The 17,334-nt window shown below is 46.1% G+C and overlaps 1 protein-coding gene across 40 annotated transcripts in view; it reads left to right on the top strand.

The window, feature by feature from the left end:
• The window catches only part of ARVCF (ARVCF delta catenin family member), a 608,790-nt gene that overhangs the window by 486,936 nt on the left and 104,520 nt on the right, over window positions 1–17,334 (top strand). The gene's annotated exons all lie outside the window — the stretch shown is intronic.

Genomic DNA, 17,334 nt, shown 5'->3' with positions numbered 1-17,334 from the left:
GGCCACTGAAGCACCACCCTTACGCGTCCCTCCCCATCCCCTCCTCTTCCTCCTCCCTCAGGCCGCCTCCAGCTTCCCCTGGCAGTGTGGCGGAAGTTTTGCAAGAGAGGGGCTGCCTGCCCGCCCGCTGCCACCCGTCTCCTCACAACACGCCCGGGGGGGGGGGAAGGGAGAGACGGAGATGCGGCAGCTCATGCGCGCGCTCTCTCTCACAGCAGAGGACCCCTCCCGAGCTGGGCGAGCATGAAACCCGGGAAATTTAAGGGACATCATCAATCCAGGACAGCAGTGGGACACGGCACTGGGATAAGGGAGTTTCCCGCCAAATAAGGGACGGTTGACAGCTATGGTTGATAATACGGACTCCTGAATGACCTGGATCCAGGTTTCCCTGTAGCAGCTGCCTGAACCTTGATACCCCACCTTGATCACTAAGGTCACACGAATCTCAAGACTTCCCTCCTCCCCTCCGTGGGTTCTTTAAGTAACTTTTTAAACTACGTATTATAAGTCCATCCAATTTCCAATCGTCCATTGTATCCAAAGTCTGTGTAACATTGCAAGCGTTATTTAAAACCTGCCAAAGAGTTCAAATGTTTACAGTGGTCTTTCAATAATAATGTAAATTTGTCCCATTCTTTGATACTCCTGGATCCTGAAGGCCTGGCAGGTCTTTGCAGCTGTTTCAGACTTCCTTGATTGGCCAGTCATTGTTTCGGACGGCTTTTAAACGTCTTTTATTGTGTGCACATTGCCCTGCACTGCCCTGATAATTTTAGATAAATAGAAGTGTCGTCTCCACCCCCCACTTATAGGGGGTTACATTCCGGGCTCCCGCGCACATAATTGAAATCACGTAAAGTGAGGAGCATGCTCTGAAAAGCCTCCACCCACCCTTTCTCTCCATCTCTCTCTCTCCTACTCTATCCCCAATCCAGATCAAAATATCTATCCCCAGTCAAAATCAAAATGGAGGACGTGGCTGCACTTGTCTGTGCATCAGCTGTTACCTGAGGAGGCTGAGCAGCTGAAACAAAGCGCCACTCCACCTCCGGTCTCTTAGGGGCTTCCTCTGCCCTCACTGATGTCCTCTTTGGGTCTCCTCACAAGTCACAGGGACTCTCCAGCTCTCTCCCGCCATTTCCGGGTTTGAATGAAATTATTTGCTTATTTCCCGGCGCTGCCCGTATACGCGGTCATGTGTGAGTGGTGGTGGTTATGCCTGTACTTTTACAAATAAAAGCAGTACATTATTAAATTTCTACCCCTGCCTTCCAGAGAATCCCAGACGGAATGTATGCAAAACATTTACCTGCGTTTTTGAACTCCTTTCTCTCCATATGTGCTGTTTTTAGCTTAGGCCAGTTTTTTATGAATGATGTGTCAGGAGCTGCTCGTGCAGTGGGGCAGCGCAGAACAGAGTGGACTTCAGTGGCTAGCTAAGGGTATTTTATTTAATTGGTTACTGCATTTATATCCCAATTTTTTCCCTCCAAGGAGCTCAAGGTGAACTATTATTATTCAAGTTACAGGGAAACAGGCAAAATAAAAAAATTCCTTCCAGTAGCACCTTAAAGACCAACTAAGTTAGTTCTTGGTATGAGCTTTCGTGTGCATGCACACTTCTTCAGATACACTGAAACAGAAGTTGCCAGATCCTTCTATATAGTGAGAAGGTGGGGAGGGGTATTACTCAGAAGGGTGGTGGGAATGGGAGATTGGCAGATAGCTGAGATGAGCCTGTTGACGACTCTTAACGACTGTAATAGGTCTTACAGGAAAAGGCAAGGGGTGAGAAGGTGAGAAATGGCTTAGTCATGTATAATGAGATAAGAATCCAATGTCTCTGTTCAGACCAGGTCTCTCCATGGTTTTAAGTTTGGTAATGAGTTGCAATTCAGCAGCTTCTCTTTCCAGTCTATTTCTGAAATTCCTTTGTAGTAAAACAGCTACTTTGAGATCTTGTATGGAATGTCCTAGGAGATTGAAGTGTTCTCCTACTGGTTTCTCTGTTTTGTGATTCTTGATGTCAGATTTATGTCCGTTTATTCTTTGGCGTAAGGTTTGGCCTGTTTGTCCAATATAGAGAGCTGAAGGACACTGTTGGCATTTGATGGCATACACAATGTTAGACGATGAGCAATTAAATAGTATGTGTGATGTTGTTGGGGCCAGTAATGTTGTTGTCCGGGTGTATGTGGCAGCAAAGTTGGCATCTGGGTTTGTTGCAGGCTCTGGTGCCAGTGTCCGTGTTAAGTCTGGTTGTAGTATTATTATTATAATACCCCTCCCCACCTTCTCACTATATAGAAGGATCTGGCAACTTCTGTTTCAATGTATCTGAAGAAGTGTGCATGCACACAAAAGCTCATACCAAAAACTAACTTAGTTGGTCTTTAAGGTGCTACTGGAAGGAATTTTTTTATTTTGACTATGGCAGACCAACACGGCTACCTATCTGTAAAGGGAAACAGGCAGAGGGCCTTCTTGGTAGTGGCGCCCGCCCTGTGGAACGCTCTCCCACTAGATGTCAAAGAGAACAACAACTACCAAGCTTTTAGAAGACATCTGAAGGCAGCCCTGTTTAGGGAAGCTTTTAATATTTGATGCATTACTGTATTTTAATATTGTGTTGGAAGCCACCCAGAGTGGCTGGAGAAGCCCAGCCAGATGGGTGGGGTATAAATAATAAATTATTATATTATTATTATTATTACCTGGTTCTCTCTTTCCTCCTTTAATCTCCACAACAACCCTGTGAGGTAGGTTAGGCCAGGCACTGACTAGCCCAAGGTTGTGGCCTTGTGGCCAAGTGGAGATTTGAATCCTGGATGTTTCATACAGGAATTCACAAAATTCAAATTCCGCAAGCATCAGGAAACAGACCCATCTTTTCCTTATCTGTAGCATTTCTCTGCACATGCCAGGATCGTGTCTCAGCAAAAAGAGTAAATATTGGCCAGTCTCATTTCCAGACTCCCCTTGTGTTTTTTAAATTTTGCCTTCCTGACCAAAAAGCATCCAATGTGATTCTCTTGTGCTCCCAGATCTCAAATTTAGTCGTCTTCTAATAACAGAGACTTCTAAAGGCTGCCAGAGCGGTGGTAAATTTGTGATTGATCATCCACGCAAGGGGGGGGGGGAGATGAATGTTTATTTTTAGATTTTCTCGCATGGAGATAAGTTTCCGATAAACACACTTACATCAGCTCAAACTTAATCACGACGGCTGAGGATCACCTCGTGGGTCTTAGGATGGGGCTGAGGCCAGTAGGCTGATACTGTCTTCTCCATGCCAAATTTATATTTTGATTAATAAAGCATTTATTCCTTTTGAATGAAGCGCTCGGTGTAGCTTACAACAAATATTAAAGGGAAACAACACGCAAGAGAATAAGGCTTCAATCGCAGCCCCCTTACTTGAGAGTAAACCCTGTTGGATCCATTTGGACTTCCTTCTAAGCACATATGGTAAAAGAGTTGGAACGGCAGATTTTTTAAAAAAATATATATTTATTAGAGTTTCCAATTATTACAAACAAAAAGAAAAAAGCAAACATAAAAAACAAAAAAGACACATAAATTTCCCAACTTATTTTCTATAACATATTTCCCCGACCTCCTCATACCTCCCCTTCTTGTATATCCAGTTCAAATTATTTATACAGCAAATCCTTATCTCAAAGCATTACAGCTTAAAAAGAAACGAAAAAAAGAAAACACCTTATTTTCTCTTCCACATCTTAGAGTATTATAACTTTAAATGAAAGAAACCATTTTATCAAATTCCTTTTGCCATTAGAGCTAGAAACCACTTAATTTCAATCCAACATCATTCAGCGTTCCTTAATTTTACAATATTTTTGTAAATAGTCCTTGAATTTTTTCCAATCTTCTTCTGCCGACTCTTCTCCCTGGTCACGGATTCTGCCAGTCATTTCTGCCGAGAGTTGGAACAGCAGATAAAGGCTTGTTCTCTGATGTGTCCCTTCCCTTATATCAAGAATAGGGGACCTCTGGTCCTCCTGATGTCCTTGAACTAAAATTCCCATTATTCCTGGTTATTGGCCATGCTGGCTGTGACTGATGGGAGCTGGGCCCCATCCACACTGTAAATTTAAAGCAGTATCATACCACTTTAACAGTTGTGGTTTCCCCAAAAGAATCCTGTTAAGGGTGCTGAGAGTTTTTCGGAAACCCCTCTTTCCCTCACAGAGGTACAGTTCCCAGAGTTGTTTATGAAGAGGAATCTATCGTTAAACCACTCTGGGAATTGTAGCAGTAGGAGTGGGAACAAGGGGTCTCCTCACGACTTACAGCACCCTTGACAAACTACAGCTTCCCAAAACCCCTCTTCCCAGGGAACACTGGGAGCTGTAGCCCCGGGAGGGGAACAGCGCCCTTACCAAACTACCGTTCCCGAGATTCTTTGGGGAAGCCGTGCCTGTTTAAAGTGGTATGATACTGTTTGAAGTGGTTCTTTGGAGTCCAAGACCATCTGAAGGCTCTGTGTCTTAAGTATTCTGTAGGCAGCCTTGAAGATGGAACATTTAGCAAGTTAGGAGAAGAGTAATTTTTGGCCCCATGTGGAAGAATAATAATAATAACAACAACAACATTTATTATTATTATTATTATTATTATTATTATTATTATTATTATTACCCCACCCATCTGGCTGGGTTTCCTCAGGCACTCTGGGTGACTCCCAACAGAATATTGATAATAATTTTAAAAGCGATAAAACATCAAACATTAAAAACTTCCCTAAACAGGGCTACCTTCAGATGTCTTCTAAAAGTCAGATAGTTGTTTATTTCCTTGACATCTGATGGAAGGGTGTTGCACAGGGCGGGTGTCACTACCAAGAAGGCCCTTTGCCTAGTTCCCTGTAACCTCACTTCTCGCAGGGAGGGAACCGCCAGAAGGCCCTCAGAGCTGGACCTCAGTTCTGAACGATGGGGGTGGAGACGCTCCTTCAGGTATACTGGGCCAAGGCCGTTTAGGGCTTTAAAGGTCAGCACCAACACGTTGAACTGTGCTTGGAAACGTACTAGGAGCCAATGTAGGTCTTTCAGGACCGGTGTTATATGGTCTCGGCAGCCACTCCCAGTCACCAGTCTAGCTGGAAGCTTTCTCATTGTTGCTTGATGCCCATTGGGACTCAGAGAGCAGAAGCCTGGAAGACCAACAGTAGGTGGCGCAAGAGCCAATGAGCAACAGAACTACCCACTGAAAAGGCAGGCAGGTGGATATTGGCTGAGGACAGGCTGAGGTAGGTGGGGCACTGCTTCAGCTGGACCATGATTGTCCAGCCTCCACTCAGTTTTCTAATGCAGATATGGCAATGGTCTCTCTACGCTTTTGTGATGTCAAGGATCAGTGCCTGCGAGGCTCTAAATGCCTCCCTTAATACTAGCTAAAAGGAACTTGCATTGCCAGCAAAGTGTCCTATTTGGTAATATAAGATAAATGGCAGAAAACCATGGCTAAAAAAGCCACCTCTATTGGTCTGTCTCCCCCCAACTGTATTACCTGGGTTATGAAGGCACCCAAAAGATGTTAAAGCAAAGATTATAGGATAATGCACACAGTGACTTGCGATCTCGATCACACGCAGTCTGTAGTCTGCTGGCAGTAGGAGTACAATATGGGCATGTCTTTAAGTTAACATCTTACATTAAAAACCTGACAGTACCAAACTATCGAAGGCTTTTCACCAAAGCCAGACTAAATGTCTTTCCTTCTGCAGTGTTGGATGGCAGGTTGAGAGGAGTTCCCTACCAGGACAGACTTTGCTCGTGTGCTCAAGACATCGATTCCATAAAACATATTTTGTTGCATTGTGCAAAATATGAGCAAGCCAGGGCTGAACTGATACTACCCTTGCTGGTACCTTTCCCTGGAAAATCAGAGGCTCACTATGTCAGGTTCCTTCTGGAAGACAGGACAAATGCTAGACCATTAGCAGTGGCAAAGTTTTTATAGGTGGTTGCAAGAACAAATGAGCCCTATATTCTAAACAAAATGCTTGTTTAAACTGGAGGTAGGCTGTATGAATTGTGTATTGCTTTGTAATGATTTGTTGGGTCTCTGGACCATAATAAAGATTGATGATTGATGATGATGATAAATAGAAAATCCTTGGAAGTAACAAATAGGCTTAGGGGTAGAATAAGGATACGTGGTAGTAAATATTAAGGATTAGAATATTAATAAAGGAGAAGGGGTTAGTAAATGAAAGAAGTTAATATTATTAGAAATATGAACTTGGAGAACTGTTATAAAGGTGATATAATGAAATTCAGTTAGAGGGGTTTCAAGGAAGTCAGCCATCAATGAGATGAAAGTTGGATATTTGAAGAGCTATTCTTTTCTTCTTGTGTGTTTAGTTTATTGTAGTGTGGAGTTTTTGTTGTTGTGTATTTTATGTTATGTTTGTGATAAATGTTGAAAAGCAATAAATTTGGTGGTGGTGGGGGGGGGACAACATCAACAGCAACAACAAAGTGCCCTATTTGGGACATCGTATCACTGCAGGTCACACCTTCCTAAACGGAGAAGTTGCTAGCACAGCAAGTCTTTTTTGAGATTTAGAGTTTGTGCATCCATGATATCATGGGCGCATCACTCCAAGGCAAAGAAATGTTAGCCCGGAGACAGCTTGGAGGCTTGCTGGTACCTCGAGATGATTTATGCAGCAGCTATTTCTTGCTACGGCACATAAATAGAACAGCACCATTCGCCTGCAAGCCAGCTGCTTCTTGCATCCATTGGCAGTTTGTTTGAATGGGTGGGTTAACAGCAGAGCTAGCCCTGGGAGATGGTGTCTTGTTGGGAATGTCCACAGGTGAGCAAGATTTCTCCAAGCAGCTGGTGAGTTCTGGGAGAATTAGGTTTTTAGCTTTTCCGGGGCCTGGGAAGCTTTCGCCATAAAGCAAAAGTCCATAAAAAGGCAAAGTGTTGTCAGTTGTTGTTGTTGTTGTTGTTTCTGGCCGTGCTTTGAAATCGTTCGGTTTTTACGGCGAGGGCGAATAAGTTCGTTCAAAGCTAATAAAAGGAGCTGTGTTGCGCCTTGCAGAGCGCTGGAGTGCTCTTCAGACCCGTTGCCGCTGATGAATGCGGACCTCCAGAATGTTTCCTTCATTTCCATTTCTTGGGCTTGCGGTCTCTGCGTTGCACTCTGCTGTTCCCCGGAGAGCCACTTTCTAAATGCAGAAAGTAATGAAAAGTGGTGTGAGAGGCCTCGTTACTGAAATGATCATTGGTCCCGGAAGAGAGACGGGGCCTTTTGAGTAGGATCCAGGCGCGGCCATTTATTTATATATTTATTTTATTAACATTCCCCCCTCCTTCCCTTATCACCACAGTGCAAGACCTTATTAGATGTGGCAGGGCGAAAAGGTTTATGGGAATGGAAACTAGATTCCCCCGGATGCTGCAGAAATATTAAGCTGATCATTAATAGGTTGGCTTAATCTACACTGCGGTGTTTCTTTCCCTGCCCTCCTGTCAACAGGGAACCTCAGACGTTATGGTCTAAGCAAAGAATTTCCCTTGTGCGGCAAGCAATCTTTTGCTTTCCTTTCGGAAGACCACCCACCCCCAGCTCAAGACACAAAAGGGATGTTCAGCAGAATTTCCTCTTCTGTTAACGTGGGGCTTTGGGGGGTTGTTGCAACCGCAGAGGTCTTTGGTTTCTTGAATTTGATGTGAAGGTCTAGTGTGAGGAATAATACGTTGCTTTCAAATACTCGTGCTTGGCGCTGAATAAAGGTAAAGGTAAAGGGACCCCTGACCATTAGGTCCAGTCCTGACCGACTCTGGGGTTGCGGCGCTCATCTCTCTTTATTGGCCAAGGAAGCCTGCATACAGCTTCCGGGTCATGTGGCCAGCATGACTAAGCCATTTCTGGCGAACCAGAGCAGCGCACGGAAACACCGTTTACCTTCCCGCCAGAGTGGTACCTATTTATCTACTTGCACTTTGACGTGCTTTCGGACTGCTAGGTTGGCAGGAGCAGGGACTGAGCAACAGGAGCTCACCCCATCGCGGGGATTCGAACCGTTGACCTTCTGATCGGCAAGTCCTGGGCTCTGTGGTTTAACCCACAGCTCCACCCGCATCCCGCTTGGCGCTGAATGTGGAGCTGCAAATCTAGGCAGGTTTGCATGTTGTCTCTTAAGGATTGGAAAGAAGCCTCATGTTTGTCTGGAGAATGAATTGGGCCATTTGAATATTCCAGGGGTGAGGGACTTCAAGGCCTTGGGTTGAATGCGGACCTCCAGACCTCTCTCCGTGGCCCTTGGGTTGCCACACCTTCACCATCTCTGCTCTGTGGCTTTGTAGGTTCACTCACAGCAGTGGGCAAGGTGTGAAGGAGCGTCTCCACCCTTGTTCTTCCCGGTCACTGAAGTCCAGCTTCGAGGACCTTCTGGCGGTTCCCTCCCTCCGAGAAGTGAGGTTACAGGGAACCAGGCAGAGGGCCTTCTCGGTGGTGGCACCCGCCCTGTGGAAGGCCCTCCCGTCAGATGTCAAGGAAATAAATAGCTATCTGACTTTTAGAAGGCATCTGAAGGCAGCCCTGTTTAGGGAAGTTTTTAATGTTAGATGTTTTATCATGTCTTTGATACAGTGGTACCTTGGGTTAAGTACTTAATTTGGTCCGGAGGTCCGTTCTTAACCTGAAACTGTTCTTAACCTGAAGCACCACTTTAGCTAATGGGGCCTTCCTGCTGCTGCCACGCCGCCGGAGCACGATTTCTGTTCTTATCCTGAAGCAAGGTTCTTAACCTGAAGCACTATTTCTTGGTTAGTGGAGTGTGTAACCTGAAGCGTATGTAACCCGAGGTACCACTGTATTCTGTTGGGACTCACCCAGAGTGTCTGGGGAAACCTAGCCAGATGGGCGGGGTATAAATAAATTATGATGATGATGACAACACAACAATGGATGTCATTGGACAACATTGCTTCTCCACCCTTTCTGCAAATGCATCATTCTGTTCCCCTATGATTCCCCCATAAAAACAGCAGAAAGAGCCGCACGCTCATATACCGCCCCAAATTTCATAGCTTTCCTCCCACAATTTTCCGAGTTAAGAGAGCTGCAAATGGATTCACCCACCCCACCCCCTGAAATCAAATAACACAGAAATGAGCACTAAACAGATTTGATTACTTTTCTGGAAGTGGCTTTCACTTTGCGTGAAAGCTCAGATATAATGTGGAAATGAACAGTTAGGGAAATGTCGGAGAAATGGAATAAACTGCCACACGAATGCAGCCGTTGTTCCTACGAGTGAATGGGCTCTTCCCCATCTCTGGGTTCACCTGAATTCAATTGGCTGGGCCTCATTCCACCTTTCTGCAAAATGGGAACAGTTTCTCCATTGCCTCATGCTTTGGTTTGCAAACACGGGCTGCTGTTGCCTGCGAGGGCTTGAGATTATTAAGTCTGTTGATGCTGATGGCGGCCTGGTGCGATAAATAAACCTCTCTGTCTGCTGTGCGACACAAAGCCTGCCACCAGCATGGCGAACACCAACAGAGAATAAATTTTGCAGCCATCTGGCTGGCTGGCTTGTGTGTTAAGTTTCCCTTTTTACCATTTCTGGCATGGAGGGTAGACCCAGGAATCCAATCTTTGATGAATGACACTAACTTCAAATTACAGAGCGTGCTCCACTTTTTTCAAAAAACAAAACAAAACAATAACCTGACATGTTTTGATTTGTTCCTTTTCTCCTCCTTGATTTCTTCCCCACTGGAAGGATGCAATCTCAATGGAGGGGGGCTGCATTGATTTTATTGCACCAGGGAAGGTGTTTGGAGGGGAAGGGAGAGAGAAGAATAGGTCTGATTGTTCAGAATGGCGGAATTTTAAAATAACTTGGATCTCGGCAGTGCCAGCTCTCAGCACGTCTGTTCCACAATCACAGATACTTTTCATTTCAGATTATTATTATTTTATTTCAGTTGCAATGTTAACGAATTTTGCCCAACAAGTTGTGGCATGTGGGCAGGGGCTGTCAAACTCCTTGCAGTGCTGTGCAAAGTAGCTGGATGTGCACTCTCTCTCTCTCTCTCTCTCTCTCTCTCTCTCTCTCTCTTAGCTAGGGCAAAAGGACCCAAGCCACATGGGGTCTTAAATGTATGAATACATTTCTTTTTCTGATCCCGGTCAGAGCAGTGGCACAAAGGGAGGCGGCTTAAAACTGCAGCCCCAACAAAAACGACGGGTGTTTGCCCCAGAAGGGAATCTCCCACTCGCTTTGTATTCATTTTTTGCAGCGTTTCTCAACCTGCGGGTCCCCAGATGTTGTTGGACTACAACTCCCATCACCCCTATCCAGCAAGGCCAGAGTTCAGGGATGATGGGAGTTGCAGTCCAACAACACCTGGGGACCCACAGGTTGAGAACCGCTGATTTATTGTCTTGGGCCCCATGTGTGCTTTGATACTCTGGGAAGAGGGATTGTGATTGTTAAACCACTCTGGGAATTGTAGTTCTGTGAGGGGAATAGGGGGTCTCCTAACAACTCGCAGCACCCTTAACAAACTATACTTCCCAGGATTCTTTGCGGCGGGGAGCCACAACTGTTTGGAAGTTGTATCATAGTGCTTTAAATATATGGAGAATTCCAGTTCGCTCCTTATTTTTGAGTCAGCCTCCTCATTCCACACCCTCTTGGATACATGAATGGATCAGAATGCTGATCTAGGGATTAGAGAAAACTGCATGGATCTGTACTTATAAGGAGGTCTAAGGGCTTCCTCTTTTCTTTTCTTTTCTTTTCTTTTCTTTTCTTTTCTTTTCTTTTCTTTCTCCTTTTAAACTTTGTAATTTGCCTAGAGCAGCTTTATGGCTGTGTGAACAAAAATCCCTTTTTAAATGCTTCCGGGAAGTGACTGTAGATAACAACATCATGTGGTCTCTTCCTGGGGAATTGTATGGAGGGGTGAGCGGAATGCCCCCACACCCATGCCCTTATGGGGATTTCTTAAAAAGTTCCAATAATTCTTTGGGAGAAGCCATGACTTGTTAAAGTCGTATTGCTGAGCTTTAAATGTATTGTGTGGGTGTGGCCTAAAGCCTGTGCTTATTCTTGAGGGCAGAAGTCCTCTCAGTGTAAAACCAGACATCATCCTTAATAAAAGCCAGTAAAATTAAAAGATGCAACCAACCCGAAACAGAATTACCAGAACACAGGTTAAAAACACCCATGACTGGACTCATCTCTGCCTCTTGGCCTCCCTCATCCCACTATCCTGCTTCAGCTTCTTCCTCTGATTCTGAACTGCTCTCTGCCACACATTCTCCCAGCTCACTAAGCCCTTTTGCCAATTCAGCTTCTGACATCTTGGCCCAGTCTTCCAGACCCTCCAAGTATCCCTATTTTCCAGGGATGTCCCTGATTTAGAGAAGCCATCCCGGTTTCTGATTTGATCCTGGAATGTCCTACTTTCCCTTAGGATGTCCCTATTTTCATTGGAGAAATGTTGGAGGGTATGGCAAGATATCCCTGTCTTCATTGGAGAAATGTTGGGGAGTATGGAGTTATCTGACCCCCGAGCCATCTGAAGGCAACCCTGTATAGGGAAGTTTTATGTTTAATGTTTTGTTATGTTTTAATATCTGTTGGAAGCTGCCCAGAGTGACTGGGGCAACACAGAAAGATGTGAGGGATATAAATAGTAAAATTATCATTATGGAATGGTGCGTCCCTATTTTCATCAGAGAAATGATGGAGGGTTAGGCTCCTCTCCATTTTCTGCCTTTCACCTGAGCCTTCTTCCCTTGGTGGTTCCCCAGTTGGTTTGTCCCACCATTCTTCTGCATCGAACCAGTCCATGGCACCTACCTGGAGATGCTGGGGCCTGAGAGCCAGTGTGGTGTAGTGGTTAAGAGCAGTGGACTTGTAATCTGGGGAACCGGGTTCGATTCCCGGCTCCTCCACATGCAGCTGCTGGGTGACCTTGGGCTAGTTACACCTCTTTGAAGTCTCTCAGCCCCACTCACCTCACAGAGTGTTTGTTGTGGGCAAGGAAGGGAAAGGAGATTGTTAGCCGCTTTGAGACTCCTTCGGGTAGTGATAAAGCGGGGTATCAAATCCAAAACTCTTCTCTTCTTCTTCTTCTGCATGCAAAGCAGGTGTTCTTCCACTGAGTGACGGCACTCTCTGGCAGAAGGCTTCTGTACCGACCTGAGACAACAGCTCCCATTGTGTTCTTCTGTGCCTTTATCAGACGTAACTTTGCCCTACCAGCAAGTGCCTCTGTTGCAGTCAGCTTCATCCCTGTGCCTCGGGCTGTGTGCCAGGACAGAGAACGTGCTTTGCCTGCGAGGGTCCCGGGTTCGATCCTTGCCATGTCAGGGATCTCAAGTAGCAGGACTTGAGGGGAGGGATTCACCCTCAGACCACAGAGCACCACTGCTGGTCAGAGGAAACTGTGATAATGTCTCGGTGTCAGTGCTGAAGCAGAAGGTGGGAGTCTAGAGGGATGGGGTGGAATATAACTGTGTCAAAATGAGCGAGCCACGGTCCCTGCTTGCCTATTAATCATGATTAATGTACAGCATTTCTCCAAAGAAAAGTGTTTGGGAATTAGAGCCTTCAGAATGAATTACTCTGTAAGCTTTCTCCCTCTCTCTCTTCCCCCATCTTTCAGGCGTGATAATAGCACACGGTAACAGCCGCAACATATATCCTCTGCCGCCTCCTCCTTTGCAAATCTTCCCCCTGGTGCGAGGCAGGGGCTGGTCTCCAGACTGACAGGGGGAGGACGGGAGTGAAGCAATAAATCTTCGATTTTGAGGAAGAGAGATGGCTGGGTGAGCTGGCTCCCGATTTAGCTTGTCTGGTGAAGAGAAAAGGCATAGCCTGTGCGTTTGTGTGCTTCTTCAAACTTTGCCAGGAGAAATCGCGGGTTTATATTCCTGCTTCAAAGCAAAGGCAGATCAGGGAGAAAAGTCCTCCGAGTGCCGAGGGCTTTATTTAAATGGCATGAAAATTTAAACAGGTTAAAATGGTGTGCAGAAGCCTTTTTTTCAGCCAGGGGCCGCATTCCTTGCTGAGGGCCGCATAGTAGGTCAGGAGCTGCTCAGACCCTGGCCAAATTTCAGGGCCAAAATCTGAGACTTGGAGGCAGTTCCTGATGATGTCACAGAGGGGAGGCCCAAATGATGTCATTATTATGATATCATTATGTTTTAATATGTGTTGGAAGCTGCCCAGAGTGGCTGGGGCAACCCAGCCAGATGGGCGGGGTATTATTATTATTATTATTATTATTATTATTATTATTATTCACAACACATGAAACATTAGCAGCAGCCTCTGAGAGTATGTCATTCAAATGAAAAAGATGAAGTCTAACAAATGAGCAAATGTGTCACTAGCTGGAAATTAAGGTAGAAACTTTAGCTAAAGGGCGTGTTCCCAGGTCCACCTGAAATGAAGGGAACATCCGTGGTGGACCTATGTTTTGGGAGGCCTGAACCCTGAACAGTTATGAAGAGCCAGCAATGAGGTCTGTGGGACCACTGTTATCTTCTTCAATGGAGTTGTTTACAACAACCTTTACAACATCTGTGCTGTTGTTGTTTAGTCGTTTAGTCATGTCCGACTCTTCGTGACCCCATGGACCAGAGCATGCCAGGCACTTCTGTCTTCCACTGCCTCCTGCAGTTTGGTCAAACTCATGCTGGTAGCTTTGATAACCATCTCATCCTCTGTCGTCCCCTTCTCCTTGTGCCCTCCATCTTTCCCATCTGTGCTATTGACTCTAAAACTTTGGGATTGTTGAAATACTTACAACAAAATATTAATCCATGTGAGTCATGCAACTCAGATTGTGTCTGCTAAATCCATTTTTAAGAATCAATGTGGGCTAAAGTCGCTTTGGGGGCCCCTGTGGAATTAGAAGCCCTGAAGCTTAAGCTTCATTAGTTTCATAGCAGACTGGCCCCTTGGGATCCTTCCTTCTCATCTGTTTAGGGAGCCTGGGTAGGGAAGGTGCTCTTGCCCACCTGGAGATTCAAGCGCTCTCCGTTGCCAGCTGGGGTGTTGTGTGGCAGACAAACATGCAGACCTCAGGTCAACCTTGAGGGTCTGACAACCAGGCTGGGAAACCTCGGGTTCAGGGGCAGATAGAATCATAGAATCATAATATTATAGTCTTGGAAGGATCAATTCTGTGTCTAGGGCAGCTGTTTACCAGCTCCCTCCAGTGTGCAGGCTGAGACCTTACCTGCCCTCAGACTGTCTCGCCAGAGTGGTGCATGCCTTGGTTATCTCCTGCTTGGCTACTGCAATGCGCTCTATGTGGGGCTACCTTTGAAGGTGACCCGGAAACTGCAACTAATCCAGAATGCAGCAGCTAGACTGGTGACTGGGGGCGGCCACCGAGACCACATAACACCGGTCCTGAAAGACCTACATTGGCTCTCAGGACACTCCGAGCACAATTCAAGGTGTTGGTGCTGAACTTTAAAGCCCTAAACGGCCTTGGCCCAGTATACCTGAAGGAGCGTCTCCACCCCCATCGTTCAGCTTGGACCCTGAGGTCCAGCTCCGAGAGTCTTCTGGCTGTTTCCTCCCTGTGAGATGTGAGGCTACAGGGAACCAGGCAGGGCCTTCTTGGTAGTGACACCCATCCTGTGGAACACCCTCCCATCAGATGTCAAGGAAATAAGCAACTATCTGACTTTTAGAAGGCATCTGAAGGCAGCCCTGTTTAGGGAAGTTTTAAATGTTTGATGTTTTAATATTCTGTTGGGAGCCGCCCGCCCAGAGTGTTTGGGGAGACCCAGCCAAATGGGCGGGGTATAAATAAATTGTTGTTGTTGTTATGTAGTGCAACCAATACGCAGTTGTCCCATACGGGGATCAAACTTGAAACCTTGGCGTTATCAACACCATGCTCTAACCAACTGAGCTATGTGGGCCTCTCTATTTAGCCCTTGGGACCCCTCTGTAAGCCTCAACTCTCACTATCCTGCTCCATTTACAGATAGGTAGCCGTGTTGGTCTGCCATAGTCAAAATAAAAAATTCCTTCCAGTAGCACCTTAAAGACCAACTAAGTTAGTTCTTGGTATGAGCTTTCGTGTGCATGCACACTTCTTCAGATACACTGAAACAGAAGTTGCCAGATCCTTCTATATAGTGAGAAGGTGGGTCTGATATGAGTAATCTTCTGAGTAATACCCCTCCCCACCTTCTCACTATATAGAAGGATCTGGCAACTTCTGTTTCAGTGTATCCGAAGAAGTGTGCATGCACACGAAAGCTCATACCAAGAACTAACTTAGTTGGTCTTTAAGGTGCTACTGGAAGGAATTTTTTATTTATCCTGCTCCATGTGTGCTTTCTTATAAGTGTCCTAAGAGGGCCACCTCTTTTTTGATGGAGAGTTGTTGTGCATGGGAGCCGCTTGACGGAGTGTAGCCTGCTGGCCAAAGACAAGTTCCCCATATGCTGCTCTGCCTTTTGCCTCTGGCTGCACCATCCCTGACACGCACACCACAAAGATTGTCCCATGAGACGATATGTGCTTTGCAGGAGAAAACATATATATCCCCCAAGCCTGCAGCAGAGGATGGCAGTGGGGAGGGGTGTGTTTTTCCCCATCGAGCAACGCAGGTTGAATGAGATGGTGCTTCTCAGGAGCTGTAATAAAGGAGGCTGAGCTGGAGGAGATTCTTAATTAGCTCCCAGATCCTGGATGGGATCAGGGCATATGGCTTTCCCCAGGCTTATATCATGAGCAAGGGAGTGTAATTCCTGCCACTGTTGGAATCGTTCAAGTTCAGGCTGACGGCGCCTGATGTTTAGCTTGTAATAGCGATGCATTATGCATTGCCTTTTTTCAACTGCAGAGTCACAGCCTGAGCCCACGTGCCCCTTTTACGCTGCACAACCTGACTCCAAAATGCAGATTAAAAAGCCGCCCTGCAGCTCGTCACCTTCTGGCGTCCCCTCGGAAGCGAAGGCGAGCCCCTTACCTCTTGATCTCCAAATGCAAATGGCCCGCTGGCAAGGGCCTCTGCCCCAGGATTTCATTTTTAAAAACCCTGAATAGTGTGCAAGCTTCGTTGCTACCCAGTTGTCTCACCTCTGGCAAAGGACCGTGTCTTTAACCCTTTTATCTTCTTCCATGTTTACATGTGCCGATTCAGTATAGAGCTTGTGCACCTCAGTGCTTTCATGGCGTAAGTATAGCAACGCCACAGTTTATGGAAAGCACAAGAGGGGAGAAGGCTCTTGCACTCGAGTTTCCCACAGGTATCTGGTGGACTCAGTCCAGTATACCTGAAGGAGTGTCTCCATCCCCATCATTCAGCCCGGACACTGAGGTGCAGCGCCGAGGGCCTTCTGGCTGTTACCTTCCTGCGAGAAGTGAGGCTACGGGGAACCAGGCAGAGGGCCTTCTTGGTAGTGACAGCCGTCCTGTAGAATACCCTCCCATCCGATGTCAAGGAAATAAACAACTATCTGACTTTTAGAAGACATCTGAAGGCAGCCCTCTTTAGGGAAGCTTTTGATGTTTAACAGACTATTGTATTTTAATACTTTGTTGGAAGCCGCCCAGACTAATAATAATAATAATAATAATAATAATAATAATAATATTTGTACCCCGCCCATCTGGCTGGGTTTCCCCAGCTGCTCTGGGCAGCTTCCAACAAAAATTAAAAATGTTAAGTTGTGGGTGAACATATCAGACAACGCAGCGATTCTTCAAACAGCTCTTGTTTATTCACAGGCCAGGACAGAACTGAAGGGTTCAGTCAGCTTGCTTATATAGAGCTCCAGTACAATGTAACTGTAACAATTTCTAAAACTATCCAATCACTGAACGTCACTTTCGATCCCTTATTTGCATAACTATCTACAGTATCCCCCTGCTGGCCCAGGGTGAGAACTTCAGTACATAACAAAAAATACATTAAAATGTCACACATTAAAAACTTCCCTGAACAGGGCTGCCTTCAGATGTCTTCTAAATGTCAGGTAGTTGTTGATCTCTCTGACATCTGATGGGAGGGCGTTCCACAGGGCGGGCACCACTACCGAGAAGGCCCTCTGCCCTAGATCCTCTTCACATGTACTACTGGCAAGCCAGGTGCCCCAAGACATTTTGGGACCTCAAAATGGTACCACCCCACCAGAGAAGGAGGGGTGAGTGAAGATGTACATTGGGAACAAGGATGGAGGAGACCAGCAGCCCCTCCGATTCACCAAGAGGGGCGATGAGTGGAGTGTGCTGAGGGGGCAACAGATCTAACCTCCAAGGAGTACACTACTGCAGCCATCACTGCTTACTGCGG

This window comes from Podarcis liolepis (genome assembly GCF_965112155.1).
Source record: "Podarcis liolepis genome assembly, chromosome: 15".
In the NCBI taxonomy this organism is placed as follows: Eukaryota; Metazoa; Chordata; class Lepidosauria; order Squamata; family Lacertidae; genus Podarcis; species Podarcis liolepis.
This window is presented reverse-complemented; position numbering and strand designations above follow the sequence as displayed.